The sequence below is a fragment of the Aptenodytes patagonicus genome, chromosome 1 (assembly GCF_965638725.1).
Source record: "Aptenodytes patagonicus chromosome 1, bAptPat1.pri.cur, whole genome shotgun sequence".
NCBI lineage: Eukaryota > Metazoa > Chordata > Aves > Sphenisciformes > Spheniscidae > Aptenodytes > Aptenodytes patagonicus.
The window spans coordinates 187,317,347-187,332,482 of record NC_134949.1 but is presented as its reverse complement, the minus strand read 5'-3'; positions in this window follow the sequence as shown (position 1 = coordinate 187,332,482).

Sequence of the window (15,136 nt, the reverse complement as noted above, 5' to 3'; positions counted from 1 at the left end):
GGCACAAGGTGTAAAAATATGGTAAATAACATCCAAAAGCAGGACATTATTTCTGAAGGATTACAATAAATTTGTGACTTTTCAGTAGTTGAACACTGCCTAGAAAATCAAATGCAAACTTTAGACTTTTTTCATTTATTTATTAAGTCCTTTTTTTGAAGAATACAAAGATTATAGTATCTTTGTTAGTCAAAAAGCAAATTTAGAAAGTAGAAAGTCTTGCAAATACATCATGTAAAAAAATAGTTGAGAATTTTCAGAACTAAGAAACTGCAATTGAGTCAGAATTACAGGCTTTCACAGAACTTAATATAACATTATTTTCTGTTTCATCTGAACTTTGTTGTTACCTCATTTTAACACAGTCAAATGGAATATTTGCTACATCTCTTAATATACACATATCACTGGTACACATGTACAATCAACAAACTTGCTCTCTGTATAAAAGAATCCTGTTCTGTATTCATTGCATGCGTATTTATAACCAAAAACTGGAACTGCAAAACAGGATTTCACAGTGCTACAAAGGGGCATCATGAATTATTTACAGTAAATCAAATTTTATAACGCTCCTCAATCTTTCATAAACTGTATCTTCCTATTTTATTTGATATTTTTTCCAGAGACTTAAAGCAGCATAAGTCAGGGAAATCTCTTAAATTCCTGAAAGATTTGTAAGACTACATGAAGAAACAGTTCTTACAGTAGCTTTTGCATTTGATGTAGCTGTAAGACTATTGATATCCTGTAAGCATTTAATATTTAAGAGGAAAGGAGCAAGATTTTCTAAAATGTTTAACACCCTGAGCCTCCTTTTATTCTGAATTAAGGCTACTGGAAGTTGTTAGGAAATGTTAAAAACTTTTCTCAAACTCAGTGATTGACTTGAGCTTATCATCCTCACTGTTTCTGCATACACAGAGACAAATACACAGTAACACTTGAAATATATAAGGGTCAAAATGTAGATCATAGTTGAGGAATGAAAATGTTTCCTCAAAAGTGCTTCTGCGTGTACCAGAGGACACTGAAAAACTGAGAAAAGTTCAGAGAGGAAATCCAAGACCAACTAAAATCCTTGAACATCATCTTTACAATGAAGCACCTAAAGAGCTTTATTTATGGATATAACAAGGGAACACTAAGATGTGACTTCATTTTAACTGTAGACATAGCTAAGAGGTTGGTTGGTTTGTTTGTTAGGCTTGACAGACAAAGGCATAGCAAGGAAAATGCAGTTCCTGAAAGGAGAATTTATATTTAAGGAAGTAGGAAATAAGGTGTCTGGACTTAAAATGATGTTCTGTTAGGGTATATATGGTTTCTTCATCACCTAAAATTACTGGAACAGGGTCCCCAGGGAAGCGGTCATGGCACCAAGCCTGTCAGAGTTCAAGGAGCATCTGGATGACGCTCGTAGTCGTATGGTTTAGTTTCAGGCAGTCCTGCAAAGAGCAGGGAGTTGGACTTGATGATCCTTATGTGTCCTTTCCAACTTGAGATATTCTGTGATTCTATGATTCAAACTTATGATCTCTCAGTTATCAATATCCTCAAAAAATCCCCATGCATTTACACTATCATCAGAAAAAGGGAATATATATAAAAAAAAAAAAAAACTCTAAGAAAAAAGGGCATTAGAGCCAAGTATTTTATCGAGACAAGAACAGGAAGAAGTGATCATTTCCTCCTATCTCTGGCTGAGAGCTGTAACGAGACTATTTTCAAGAAGGATCCCTCATATGTTTTCATCTTCATATCCCTCCAGGCTCTTCCTTGCTCAGAGCCAATCAAGATTCCCACTTAACAAGGCACATCCTGGAGTTATTGTATCTGTAATGATCCCCATGATTTTCTGAAGAGAGTTTAATGTCAAGAATTACAGGGTAATTCTGACGTAACCTTCCACTACATTTAAAGCTTGAATTATGTGTTTTATTTGTTTAAATCTGTTTTTCCAAGTGTATATAAACATATTCCTTCAGGAAATATGAAAGAGTGTGAGAATTAAAAAAAAAAAGTTTTCAATAATATTGTTTTTATTATCTCTTATTTGTAATTGAAATATCTTTTTTAATGAGAAAAGAAGGCATCCATGTAATATGTCAGTTGCTGGGACCTATAATGTCTTGATAGCTCTTGAAATTATTAACACATGAAGAAATGTGTTACACATGACATACATAGCAAAGCATTCAACAAAGCAAAATGCTTACATGTAAAGTTAGTAAGAATGTGTATAGTAAAGAAAAATCAGACTACGTTTGTCTGTATGCACACTTTCAATATTTAGTTATTTATGGAACACGAAGTCAATTTTATGTAATGTTCTATGAATGTTTGAGTTTCAGTTTTTGATAGGTCTAATTTTACTTTTTTTAATGAAACCTGAATTTTTAATTTTTCTTTTTCACATTTTTGAACAGTATTTGAAGATGATGACAGTCTCACATACTGTAACATATAAGATCGTGAAATAATACAGGATAATTCCGAATTATTTTGCAAAAATATTGCTCACTGTTTAGAAATATTGGATAATATAATGTCCTAAATGCTGATACAGAAACATTTTCTATTCTGGTAATACAAATATTAGGTTAATCATGCTCTTATTAAAATGAATATTTACTTTTTCATTAATCACAGCAAAAGAAGTATTGGGTCTCTATCCAAAAATTGTTGGAAATTATTGAAATGCTTATCATCTGAAATATCACCTGAGAACAAGGGTACTCAGCCCCCTGAGCCGGAAGACAGGGACGGCGAGCACGATGAAACCCTCATAATCCAAGAGGAAGCAGTTAACGACCTGCTACACCACCTGGACACTCACAAGTCTATGGGGCCGGATGGGATCCACCGGAGAGTGCTGAGGGAGCTGGCGCAGGAGCTCTCCAAGCCACTCTCCATCATTTATCAGCAGTCCTGGTTAACGGGGGAGGTCCCGGACGACTGGAGGCTTGCCAATGTGACGCCCATCCACAAGAAGGGCCGGAAGGAGGATCCGGGGAACCACAGGCCTGTCAGCCTGACCTTGGTGCCGGGGAAGATTATGGAGCAGTTCATCTTGAGGGTGCTCACAAGGCATGAGCGGGACAACCAGGGGACCAGGCCCAGCCAGCACGGATTCATGAGAGGCAGGTCCTGCTTGACCAACCTGATCTCCCTCTATGACCAGGTGACCCGCCTAGTGGATGAGGGAAAGGCTGTGGATGTGGTCTACCTGGACTTCAGTAAGGCCTTTGACACCATCTCCCACAACATTCTCCTTGAGAAGCTGGCGGCTCACGGCTTAGACAGGTGTACTCTTTGCTGGGTCAAAAACTGGCTGGACGGCCGGGCCCAGAGAGTTGTGGTGAATGGAGTTCAATCCAGTTGGCGGCCGGTCACGAGTGGTGTTCCCCAGGGCTCAGTTTTGGGGCCGGTCTTGTTCAAGATCTTTATCGATGAGCTGGATGAGGGGATCGAGTGCACCGTCAGTAAGTTTGCAGACGACACCAAGTTGGGCGGGAGTGTTGATCTGCTCGAGGGTAGGGAGGCTCTGCAGAGGGACCTGGACAGGCTGGATCGATGGGCCCAGGCCAACTGGATGAGATTCCACAAGGCCAAGTGCCGGGTCCTGCACTTCGGCCACAACAACCCCATGCAGCGCTACAGGCTTGGGGAAGAGTGGCTGGAAAGCTGCCTGTCGGAAAAGGACCTGGGGGTGCTGGTTGACAGCTGCCTGAACATGATCCAGCAGTGTGCCCAGGCGGCCAAGAAGGCCAATGGCATCCTGGCCTGTATCAGAAATAGTGTGGCCAGCAGGAGGAGGGAAGTGATTGTGCCCCTGTACTCGGCACTGGTGAGGCTGCACCTTGACTACTGTGTTCAGTTTTGGGCCCCTCACTACAAGAAGGACGTTGAGGTGCTGGAGCGTGTCCAGAGAAGGGCAACGAGGCTGGTGAGGGGTCTGGAGGACAAGTCTTATGAGGAGCGGCTGAGGGAACTGGGACTGTTTAGCCTGGAGAAAAGGAGGCTGAGGGGAGACCTCATCGCGCTCTACAACTCCCTGAAAGGAGGTTGTAGCGAGGTGGGTGTCGGTCTCTTCTCCCAGGTAACAAGCGATAGGATGAGAGGAAATGGCCTCAAGTTGCGCCAGGGGAGGTTTAGACTGGACATGAGGAAAAAATGTCTTTACTGCAAGCGTGGTTAAACATTGGAACAGGCTGCCCAGGGAAGTGGTGGAGTCCCCATCCCTGGAGGTATTTAAAAGACGTGTAGATGAGGCGCTTGGGGACATGGTTTAGTGGACATGATGGTGTTGGGTTGACGGTTGGACTCGATGACCTTAGAGGTCTTTTCCAACCTTAATGATTCTATGACATAATATGCATTTTTTTTAATTAATAACTTTTTGCTTCTCATTCTATTCTCATTCTGAATTCTATGATAAATTGCAATATATGTGACACTGACAAGGTGTTTGTATTCCCTCACAGAGGAGGCATTTTCGGGTCACACAAAATCTAGGAAACATCAATTGGTCTTTAAACATTTTAATATTATTATAAAGTAAAGCTATTAGGACTGAAAGGATTATAAAATAAGGTTTCTGATTAAAAAGGGAACTGTGGTCTTGTTTATGCAATAACATTAAATAAATTAATGAATTACATACATTGTAACAGATAAGCATTAATTAATGAATTGGTACTTATGTGTGATATAGATTTTAAAGATACACAGCAATGGTCTTATCATAAAAGAAATTGATAAAAATATTACTGTTTTGTTGTAGTTCTGTTGTGATTAACTTTAAAAAAAAAAAAAAATTGGCAAAATTAAGAATAAACACCTGCAGTATTATGGCTCAGAACTACACCTCCAGTGAAGAACTGTTATTTAGAATTAATAAAAGTGCTTATGGAAGAAGACATTAGCACTAAAACATTGTAATATGATATGTGGGAAATAAACTTCATCTGAACAGACATAGCTAAGTAGTGCAATTGCAATGGACATATAAATATATATACATGTGTGTTCGTGTAATTATTCCTCATTTGTGACAGTGTTTAAGCCAAATTTGAAAATTCCTCAGAGTGAATTACTGGGTTGGCTACAGTTTCTAAATTCTTTCTAGCAATTAATATTACAAATTAAACTTTTTTTTTCATGGAACTCAATCAAAAAGATGCTAAGAATTTTTTTTTTTAAATTGAGGAGCTGGAGGAACACTTCACTTGCCAGGAGGCACCAAACATAATGCATGGGATGGAAATCCTCAACATTTGTAAAGATAACACTAATAAAGTTTTATCATTTTATGAATCTTTTTTTCAAGTTTTCTTTCAAGTGTTATCATAGCATAACATGCTACAGTAGGGCCAGATGGATCCTTTCTTCTTCCCTGTTTTTATTAGTTTATTTTCACTTCTTTTTTTTTCATAGGTCAATATTATTCTTCAAAAATGAAGACAAAATAATTATTAAGTGTTCCCAACAACTAGATTATACTGGAGTTATTTAAAGGGTTGTGGTTTTTTTTTTTCTTTCATGTACCATTTTGTGCTTATAAGATTGCTCTAGCTTCCTGAGCAATCTAATCAGTTCAAGTCAGCACACCTCATAGGGAATACTCACTTAAGGTATTCCATAAATGACGCTTTGTGTTTCACAGTTCTGATTCGTGGCAATCTCTATGTTTGCATGTACACATGTGCCCCTCATGAAAAAGTTCTGATATCCTTTGTTCTCAGAGAAAGTGATTAGCAAACTCTCTGCTAATCATTATCTGTTCTTCATACAATTATCATGAAGCAATTTCCTATGAGCTTCACAAGCCACAGATCAGTCACATACTAAGTAAAAATATGATTTAACTATTTTTTTTTTTTTTTGTGGTGATAGAAGCCACTATAAATTAGGAATTACTGAATATGCAATATTCAAAGAAGATTTAAGATTAAAAAATTGTTTTGTAAATTTGGAGTTTGACAAACTAGATACACTCCATATAATATAACATCATTAACAGATTGACAAGAAAAGTTATTTGCTTTAGTTAGTTTTGTCTTTATGCTGAACAACCTAAAAGAGAAATATCTTTGGAAAGCCACATTCATAGAATCATAGGATCATAGAAGAGTTTGGGTTGGAAGGGACCTCTAAAGGTCATCTAGTCCAACCCACCTGCCGTGGGCAGGGACATCTTCAACTAGATCAGGTTGCTCAGAGCCCCGTCCAACCTGACCTTGAAGGTTTCCAGGGATGGAACATCCACCACCTCTCTGGGCAACCTGTTCCTGTGCTTCACCACCCACAGTGTAAAAAATTTCTTCCTTATATCTAGTCTAAATCTACCCCCCTTTAGTTTAAAACCATTACTCCTTGTCCTGTCGCCACAAACCCTGCTAAAATGTTTGCCGCCATCTTTCTTATAAGCCCCCTTTAAGTATTGAAAGGCTGCAATGAGGTGTCCCCAAAGCCTTCTCTTCTCCAGGCTGAACAACCCCAACTCTCTCAGCCTTTCTTCACAAGAGAGGTGTTCCTTCCCCCTAATCATTTTTGTGGCCCTCTTCTGGGCCCACTCCAACAGGTCCATGTCTTTCTTATGCTGAGGGCTCCAGAGCTGGACACAGTACTCCAGGTGGGGTCTCACCAGAGCAGAGGAGAGGGGCAGAATCCCCTCCCTCAACCTGCTGGCCACGCTTCTTTTGATGCAGCCCAGGATACGGTTGGCCTTCTGGGCTGCGAGTGCACATTGCTGGCTCATGTCCAGCTTGTCATCCACCAGTACCCCCAAGTCCTTCTCGGCAGGCCTGCTCTCAATCCCTTCATCCCCCAGCCTGTATTGATACTGGGGGTTGCCCCGACCCAGGTGCAGGACCTTGCACTTGGCCTTGTTAAACCTCATGAGGTTCACACAGGCACACTTCTCGAGCTTGGCCAGGTCCCTCTGGATGGCATCCCGTCCCTCTGGTGTGTCGACTGCACCACTCAGCTTGGTGTCACCTGCAGACTTGCTGAGGGTGCACTCGATCCCACTGTCTATGTCATTGATGAAGATATTAAACACTACTGGTTCATTCATCAATGACAAACTTAAAATTGCATTTAACAGTAAGAATTGGTTTGTGCCAGTCATTTGTGTGACTGAAAAGACTCAAAAAGTTTGGCTGGTAGAAGTTTTATGTCACAAACATTTCAGCAATGTAGTACAAGGGAAAAATCTGCTTTAGAGTTGACTCTCATTGGAATGAGAAAGATGCTGAATCGTTATCATTTGAGCTTGGCTGTAAATGAGCAGTAATGTTCTTGAAGACTTCACTTGACAACTTTTGTTTACAATGTTTCATTTAACAATGCTGAATTGTTGCCATGGAAATAAAGCATAATACTTTGCATAGGAAAACCAACATTTTATTCTTTTTTTTTTTTTTTTTTTTTTTTTTAATTCCACAAAACATTACATTTTCTATGCACAGAAATAGTTTCAGAATGTGATGATTGTATGTGACATTCCACTGCCAGGAAAGATTTTCAATTACCGAACTTTTTGTGGTGCCTCTATTTTTGTATCATAGAATGGAGTGATAACATTCATCAATTTCACCTATGTGCACCTGGGAATATGTTTTAAAAATTTCTTATTCAAGGAACTTTGGAAAAGTAAAGTCAAGCATTTGGTCTGCTGAAGAGAATTAAATGTTGCATCACAGAAATATAAAACAGAGAAAGTAAATTAAGTTAGAAGACTTGAATGTTGTTAAATGAAAAATAAACAGAAACCCATAATTCATTGAAATAATAAAAGTAAAGATAGAATATATATAATAATATATTAAGTCTAAATGCCATTTTATTTTTTTATTTAGAGCAAGATTTTGGAATTATACTATGTCCTCCCCATAAGACAGTGAAACAAAGAAACCAAATCCCCAGGGCTACAGATTAGTTCAATATTTCATAACAGATTCTACACTTTTACAGAATCTTGCATGAATCATTGAATGATCAATTAGAGAGAGATGTGACACAGTTCAGGATAAAGTCTAATTATGAAAGGAATCAGTGCATTTACACAAATACAGAATCTACTATTTTATGTATGTATTACTTTTACCCATTTAGAACATTCCAAGTATTGTAAAGACATATAAATACCATTTTAAAAATGCCTAAGTTGTTAGAAGATTAAAATACAAAGACTTTTAGTAGAGTTCTAAGTCTCAGCGTCTGCTTTAAAACTTACTTGCACAACACAATGCACTCCAGGGTCCTGGCTTTCCATTCAGCCCAATGATCACTAATAAATAAACTTTGCATTCAAGAACCAGTTTGTAGGAACTGTGGAAGGTGGCATAGCTGAAAGTCTTGTCTCACTCATAATACCCAGAGCCAGAAACAGTAAAGTAGCTCTGATTTCCAATGATTGATCTAGCAATTAGTTATAAAATTCTAGTAGATGTCACTGCAGTTACTTGCCTCTATCATTTGTAATACAGTCTTGTGTTTATGAAGCATGACGTGCTTTAATGTTTGATTGGAATACATAAAACCTTAATATCATTGTACCATTCAACCAACATAAAGCATGCTTATATACCTTCATAAAAAATAATAAAAAAGAGAGTACACAAATTAGATGTTTGGTTAAGAATATCAGTCAAGCAAAATGCTTAAACAAGCCTTTCTCCAAATATACATTCTGGTCATTGTTAATTTAACCCACATCCAGGTTTCCTTCAGAATACTTCCCTCTCCCCTTTTTTGCCACCTGTTCATTTGTAGTTCTTCTCATTTGGCAGAGCCAAGCACCCGTTGGCCGAAAGCAGTCATTTTGCACAGCAAAACTTCTGACTGTTGTCAGCTGATTTCTGGTGGCCAGTACTTATCTGTGTTAAGTTTTGGGTTACTGTGAATTGCTCTAATTCCTAGTGACCTGTCAGGTTTCAGAATATTGAACTTCAGGTCAGCAAGGACTGTAGTGTAAGCCAGGAATTCTCTTACTGAGAAGTTTGAGGTTGACATTTAAAATTGTTTCCTTTTCATTTGATACTAAAATATATTTGTAGTCTTTCCAACAGTACTTTTGGAATACAGTCCTTACTGAAAATAAACATGGAGAAACTTTCTTCTTGAAAGCAAAATTCAATCTGAAAAATGGTATGTGTAGTCCTAACCCTAGTGATTTGGTTGAAAAACAAATAAATATAAATGTTCTCCACATCTCTAAAACCTATTACGTAAAAACACATCCCAACAAAAATTCAGAAATGTAATAACCTAATTTTCAGTCTATTTTCAAGAAATAGTTTATAAAATTCTTTGTACTTGATATCTGTTTCAGATGGTAAACCAAACTTGCTTATGGTTAAAATTATGGGGAACTGTAAGTGACTTAGTAATAATATTAACCTATTTATTTTTAGGAGTGGACCTAGCTTTTGTTTTGGTATAAGCAAAATTTTAGCAAAAATGTTATACTTAAGAATTGTTTTCACCTCATTTAGAAGCAAATAGAACCACAGCTTGTTGCTAAGAAACGTAAATGAAATGTCAACTTTTAGTTTTGGTTGTAAAAACTTTTGCTGAAAAGCTTAGAAATGTTAGCATCCTGAAAAACAGGCTAAAGAAGAACAATTATAGAAAATTGAATATTTCTTTTCCCTGTAAATTTAATTATTGCTTATAATATACCTCATTTTTTTCCAGTTAATGTTTGAAAATATATCTAATTTCAGCTCAAGATTTTCTATGTATTGCATTGGAAACTGTGAATTTATATGAAAACTGCCTATTTAGGAGAATCAGATTTAGAGAAGATCTAAAAGTCTGTAAATATAATCAGAAAGCTAATTTTAAAATGCCTTGAAACTGTTCTGACATATTGAAGAGAATGTAATTCTTGACATAGGTTTCAGATAAGGGAATGGAATAAAACTTTTCAGAGTACAAAACTTCCCAGACTGAAAATAACATAATTTTTTTCTATAAATGCATGTTAGGTTTATTGTCTCCATCTGTCTCAATTTATTGGAGCAACACTCTCTCAGCATAAAAACTCACCTAGCACAAATTGGACATGATGAAACTATGAAGACATTTTACTGAAAAACTCCCTTGATTTAAAATCTAGTTTGGTTAAGAAATCAAATAGCCTCATAAAATTAGAAAGCAAAACAGATTACTCCCACAACCAGATTATCTTGGAAGAATGAAAGGAAAAAGAAAATATGCCCAAATAGAAAAACATCATTCAAATTTTGCTTTTTTTCCATATCTTAACATTTCCAAGATGCAATTATTTTCTTACAATGAAATTTTCTTTCACATTTGACTCTTCATACCTTTATTATTTCAACATGGCCCTTCACAGTGTATATAACATTCTTCCAAATATCCAGTTTTCAAAATATAACACTGAAGACACCTTCTTTGCATATTAATTTTGTTCCATCACTTCTGAATTTTGCAAGTCTGTGTCATGTAATTTTTCATAAACATTTACAGCTCCATTTCTTGCTATTTGTTAAATAAATTTTGCTAATTATGATAATTTAAAATTAATTGCTTTTTTTCCTTAACGTTTATTTGCCAGGTTCTAAAACCTGCATCCTGCATTGCCCTCTTACACTGTTCAGATTCAGTTTTCCTAGAATCATCGAAGCATCTTAAAAGAAAGACCCTCCCAAATAACCCTACCAACAAACCAGAACTGTGGCACAAGTTGTTTTATCTTAATACCTGATTCATCATATCACTGCTATCTGTATTTTACATTGTTCTATAATCTTGCTGTGGTCTGCCATGCTCAATTACAGTCTTTTGTTTTTGTTTAAAGCACCAACTACAGATACTTCACATAATAATTCTTACTAAGAGCATGTTCATTATATGTTGGCAAGCTCAAGGCCTTAAACTGCAAATGGTTGCTATCATGACACACATCTTCCCACACAGCTTGGTCCTGTTTCAGTTCTGTGATGATTTTATGCTACTCAATAACTCAGTAATCAAATAAGACAATTAGATATTTCAACTATTATTTTTGAATTTTCTTAATAGTGCAATACAAATTAACCATTTTGTCTGTGGCAACTGTGGAAATTGCATAACTAGTTGACCAAACACTAGTCCAGCTTATCCTTTTTCAGTCCTGCTTTTTCAGTACTTAGCAATAGTCTTTCTTAGTAATAAAACATGCACACAAATCAGCAGCTGATCACAAATTGTATGATAGCATCACATAGTGATCTCAGCTGGAGCTTTTATATGATAACAGAATTCCCCAACTAATCCAGGGGTGCCAGGTTAAGCTATTCAGAGATATCTCCAACATATAGATGAAGTTACAGCAAGGTTGAAATTTGATTTTTACTAAACAGCATTTATCTCCTTCAGATTCCAGAGCTGTATATGAATATTCATATCCTTGAAGACAGCAGTTGCATTAAAAACCCACAAATCTGTATTAAGGGTGTAGACCAAGAGCAGTAGACAGCGATTTTTAAAGAGGTAGCTTTGTGATAAATGAGTGACAGAAGCAGCAGAACATAGGGAAAATGAGCAGTGAGTGTCCAGATGACTTAGAAATAATAACAGAGGAATCCCTTTATTTTTTTTTTTCTTTTTAAGAAGTAGTATTGATTTCTCTGGAAAACTGACAAAATAAATTAATAAAACCCTAAAATAATGGTACTAACATTGGAGTTAACACTCATCTTTGAAAGACTGCTATTATGACCTAATACTCTGAAAATCTTTATTGTTTATCCTTTTATTTCAGCAGACCAAGGCACAGGCACTGAGATGGAGGTGTAATGTTTTCAGTAAACATCAGAAGGGCTCTGATAATGGAACAAAAAGATAGATTTGTAAGTGATGTCTAGCTACAAGAGCGCTCTGGAATGGTAACCTAGAATGATAATGCCCAAATGCACATCTATACACACAGCAGCCTAATAACACCAGTTACTTGTGTCTGTATTTTAGAGGATTCCCTAAGCCGAGTTGAGGAAATCACCAAAGAAAAGATCTAGGTTTGTAAATACCACAGTACATCGCTCTACTGAAGTAGATCAGATATACAGAAGGAATATTTTAGCAAACAGTGACAGCTGAATGAAGACTATTCTAACTCATCTGTTATAAAGATTATTACAGCTATACATCAATGGCTGAGGAGTTTTACCAACAACTGACTGCCTACTGTTGGAAATGGTATGATAACACATCTTTTCCTTATATGTTTATTTTTTCTTGCATATTTGATGAGCGTGTTTTTTGCAAGGTTACAACTGCCTTAAAAATTTCTGAAGTCCATAAGTATTATGTGAACAAATCAATTGTGAGGGAGTAAATGATATGGTTGGACTCGATGATCTTAGAGGTCTTTTCCAACCTCAATGATTCTATGATTCTATATATCTCAATGATTCTATGATTCTATATAATAGTTTCGTTACTGGAAACTGATTTCATTACTGATTTGGCCAGATTGTTTAGTAGACCTTTCTGTACCTTTTCCTTATAGAGTTCACCTCACAAAAACCCACCAACAAATAAACAAACAAATCTTCAGCTATTTTTTATTTAAAGCACAAAGTAAGATAACAGAGCAAATTCAGCATAAGAACAGAACAGACGTAAAAGAGCTTTTAAAGAAATGTATCTCTTTAAGTTACACTGGAGGTCTGTTTGTGTTTCTGCTCTTAGAAATCTATCAGTGTCTGCACATGCTAAGATTCCTTTCTTGCTCTTTCTCTCTTTCGGTTTCCACCACCCTGCCCTCCAGCATTTTCTCTCACTAAGCACACTCTTCCTCTGAACCATTGCCTCCTTCTTCCAGAAAATGCTACTACTACCGTTGCAGCAGACCACACAAGTGAAAAAGAAACCTTACTTTCTCCTGCAGTGAGTACCTTTTTAAAGGGAGATAACATGCAATACATAAACTTCAAGTAAGTAGGTACCAGCTGTTAAGATTGCTGCTGTAGAAGCAGTGGAAATTTTTGCAATTCCGTATTCATTTATTTGGAAGTGAAAATACGACCTCCATTTGTAAATGTGGTCTTAGATAAAGCTGCAATAGTACAAAAGTGGTCAACTCTTTAAACTTATTGAGAAAATATCTACCAGTTTATATCAAACTTAACCCAGCAAGTTCCCAACATTCAGATCTCCAGAAACTATCTAGAGTTGCATATTTATTGATAGTATACATATTTCCTATAACTTATTCCTGAAGACTATAATGCTGCTGCAAAGATACTCTGTTACAGAATTTATGGGAGGCTGTGGAAATAGATACTGGGAATGGGAAGAGACTGCAGTAAGAGTACGTGTAGGTTACAAACGATGCCCAGCTCTAAGCCAAAGGATCAACTTTAGTTGGCAAAATAGTTTTACCTGACCTCAATGAGAGCTGGCTGATAGCTGCAGTATTATGCAAACATGGACAATTCATCTGACTCCAGGTGATTTGTCTTATCACTCAGGGCCAATGAAGACTAGGGATAACAAATAGCACCTAGGCTGGCTAAATAACACCAGCCTCACATTATTCCTTATTGGATACATCTTGTTTTTCTTTTGCCTCTTATGATGTTGTGAAGTAGTTGAGGGGAAGGGAAGCATCATCCTTTTCTTAAGTTAATAAAATTGCAACTTTCCATTAAATATATTTCTGTATCTTTCAACTCAAAGCTTCTTTTTTTTTTTTTTTTTTTCCCCTGAGCTTTTGTTCTTGGTGGTTTCAACTCACATTTTCTGTATTGAATAAGGTGATACACTACAGAAGATACATATAAAATAAAATAAACACACTGTTTCTGTTTTTTGAAGGACTTGTGCCATTCCTGAAAAGATCACTGCTTTATTAAAATAGTACTCTCTTCAGTAGAATAAATAGCAAAGTTCATTTAATAAGGGATGTATTGACACTAGTGATATTGTTTCACTAAATCTTAAACAATGCTTTATTATTTTTGATAAAAAACATCCACTTTTGGCCTCCTACTTGTTCTTTAAAAAATTTAGATGTTAATTATACCACGTGTGGAAAAAGCTCAAAGACATTATGTTACCGAAGCTTGGAGGAAACCCAATAAACCCATTTCATTCTAAAGCACCATCAGGGGAACTGAAACAAGTGTGTGTCAGGATGTTTAATATTATAGCCTAGGGGGACATAACACTTGCTATATGTGGGAAGTAAACAGCAGGGCTTTTCACTAAAAAATGAGACAGAGAAAAAACTTGTGATCACAAAACAGAAAACCATATTGCTGATCAGATATAAATATAAGAGCTTTTCCATAAACTCAAGCTGTTCCTTTCCCAACTGAAATCTCATATTAATTTTTGTGAGACTGTTTTTTGTTGCATAGCTAGTAAGAACTGAGAAAACCAAATTTTTTTTTTTCTTTTCCCAGAGAGTCTCTTCGTGGCAAAATTCTTGCCATGTTTTTCACTTTAACTGAAACATCAGACTATGATTAGCTGATTCATCCTCTATTAAATTACTTAAATTAATAGAGCAGAAAATAGAAGCCTTCAAGAATTCAACCCCTCTTCAGAGATTTGAATTTAAAGTATGTGTATAATGTGTTTTGGGGAGCATTCTTATGATTCTTAAATTAACAAACCAGAATTTTTTCAGATGCGATTTCTGGGTATGGTCAAATTATGTTTTTGCTTATTGATTACTTTTTAATTTAATTTTGATATTATCTTCTGAGTCAACCCACCAAAGGTGTGTTATCCTCCCACACCTCCTCCCATTACATTATAATATGTGGAATGTTCCAGAAGCAAATTTTCTTGAAAATAATTTCACTCTTTCATTTGTATTCATTCTTTCAGACAGTTATTAGGCTCTTTTTATTAAACAAATGTTGACTTGACAATAAGGACAATAAGGTATGTTGGTATCTTCTTTTAATAAGTAAGAAAATAGGAATTCATAAGTAAAGCTTTTCAGGTGAAACATAATTGTAATTTAGATTTGTGTCACAAATTCTTGAAAATGTTATAAAATGACAGTCCAATGCCAATTAATATTCCTGATAGAAGCTAATAGTAATTTATCTGAGTTCTTAAATAACCACACTTTTTCAGACCCTTGGAATTACCAAACTTCATT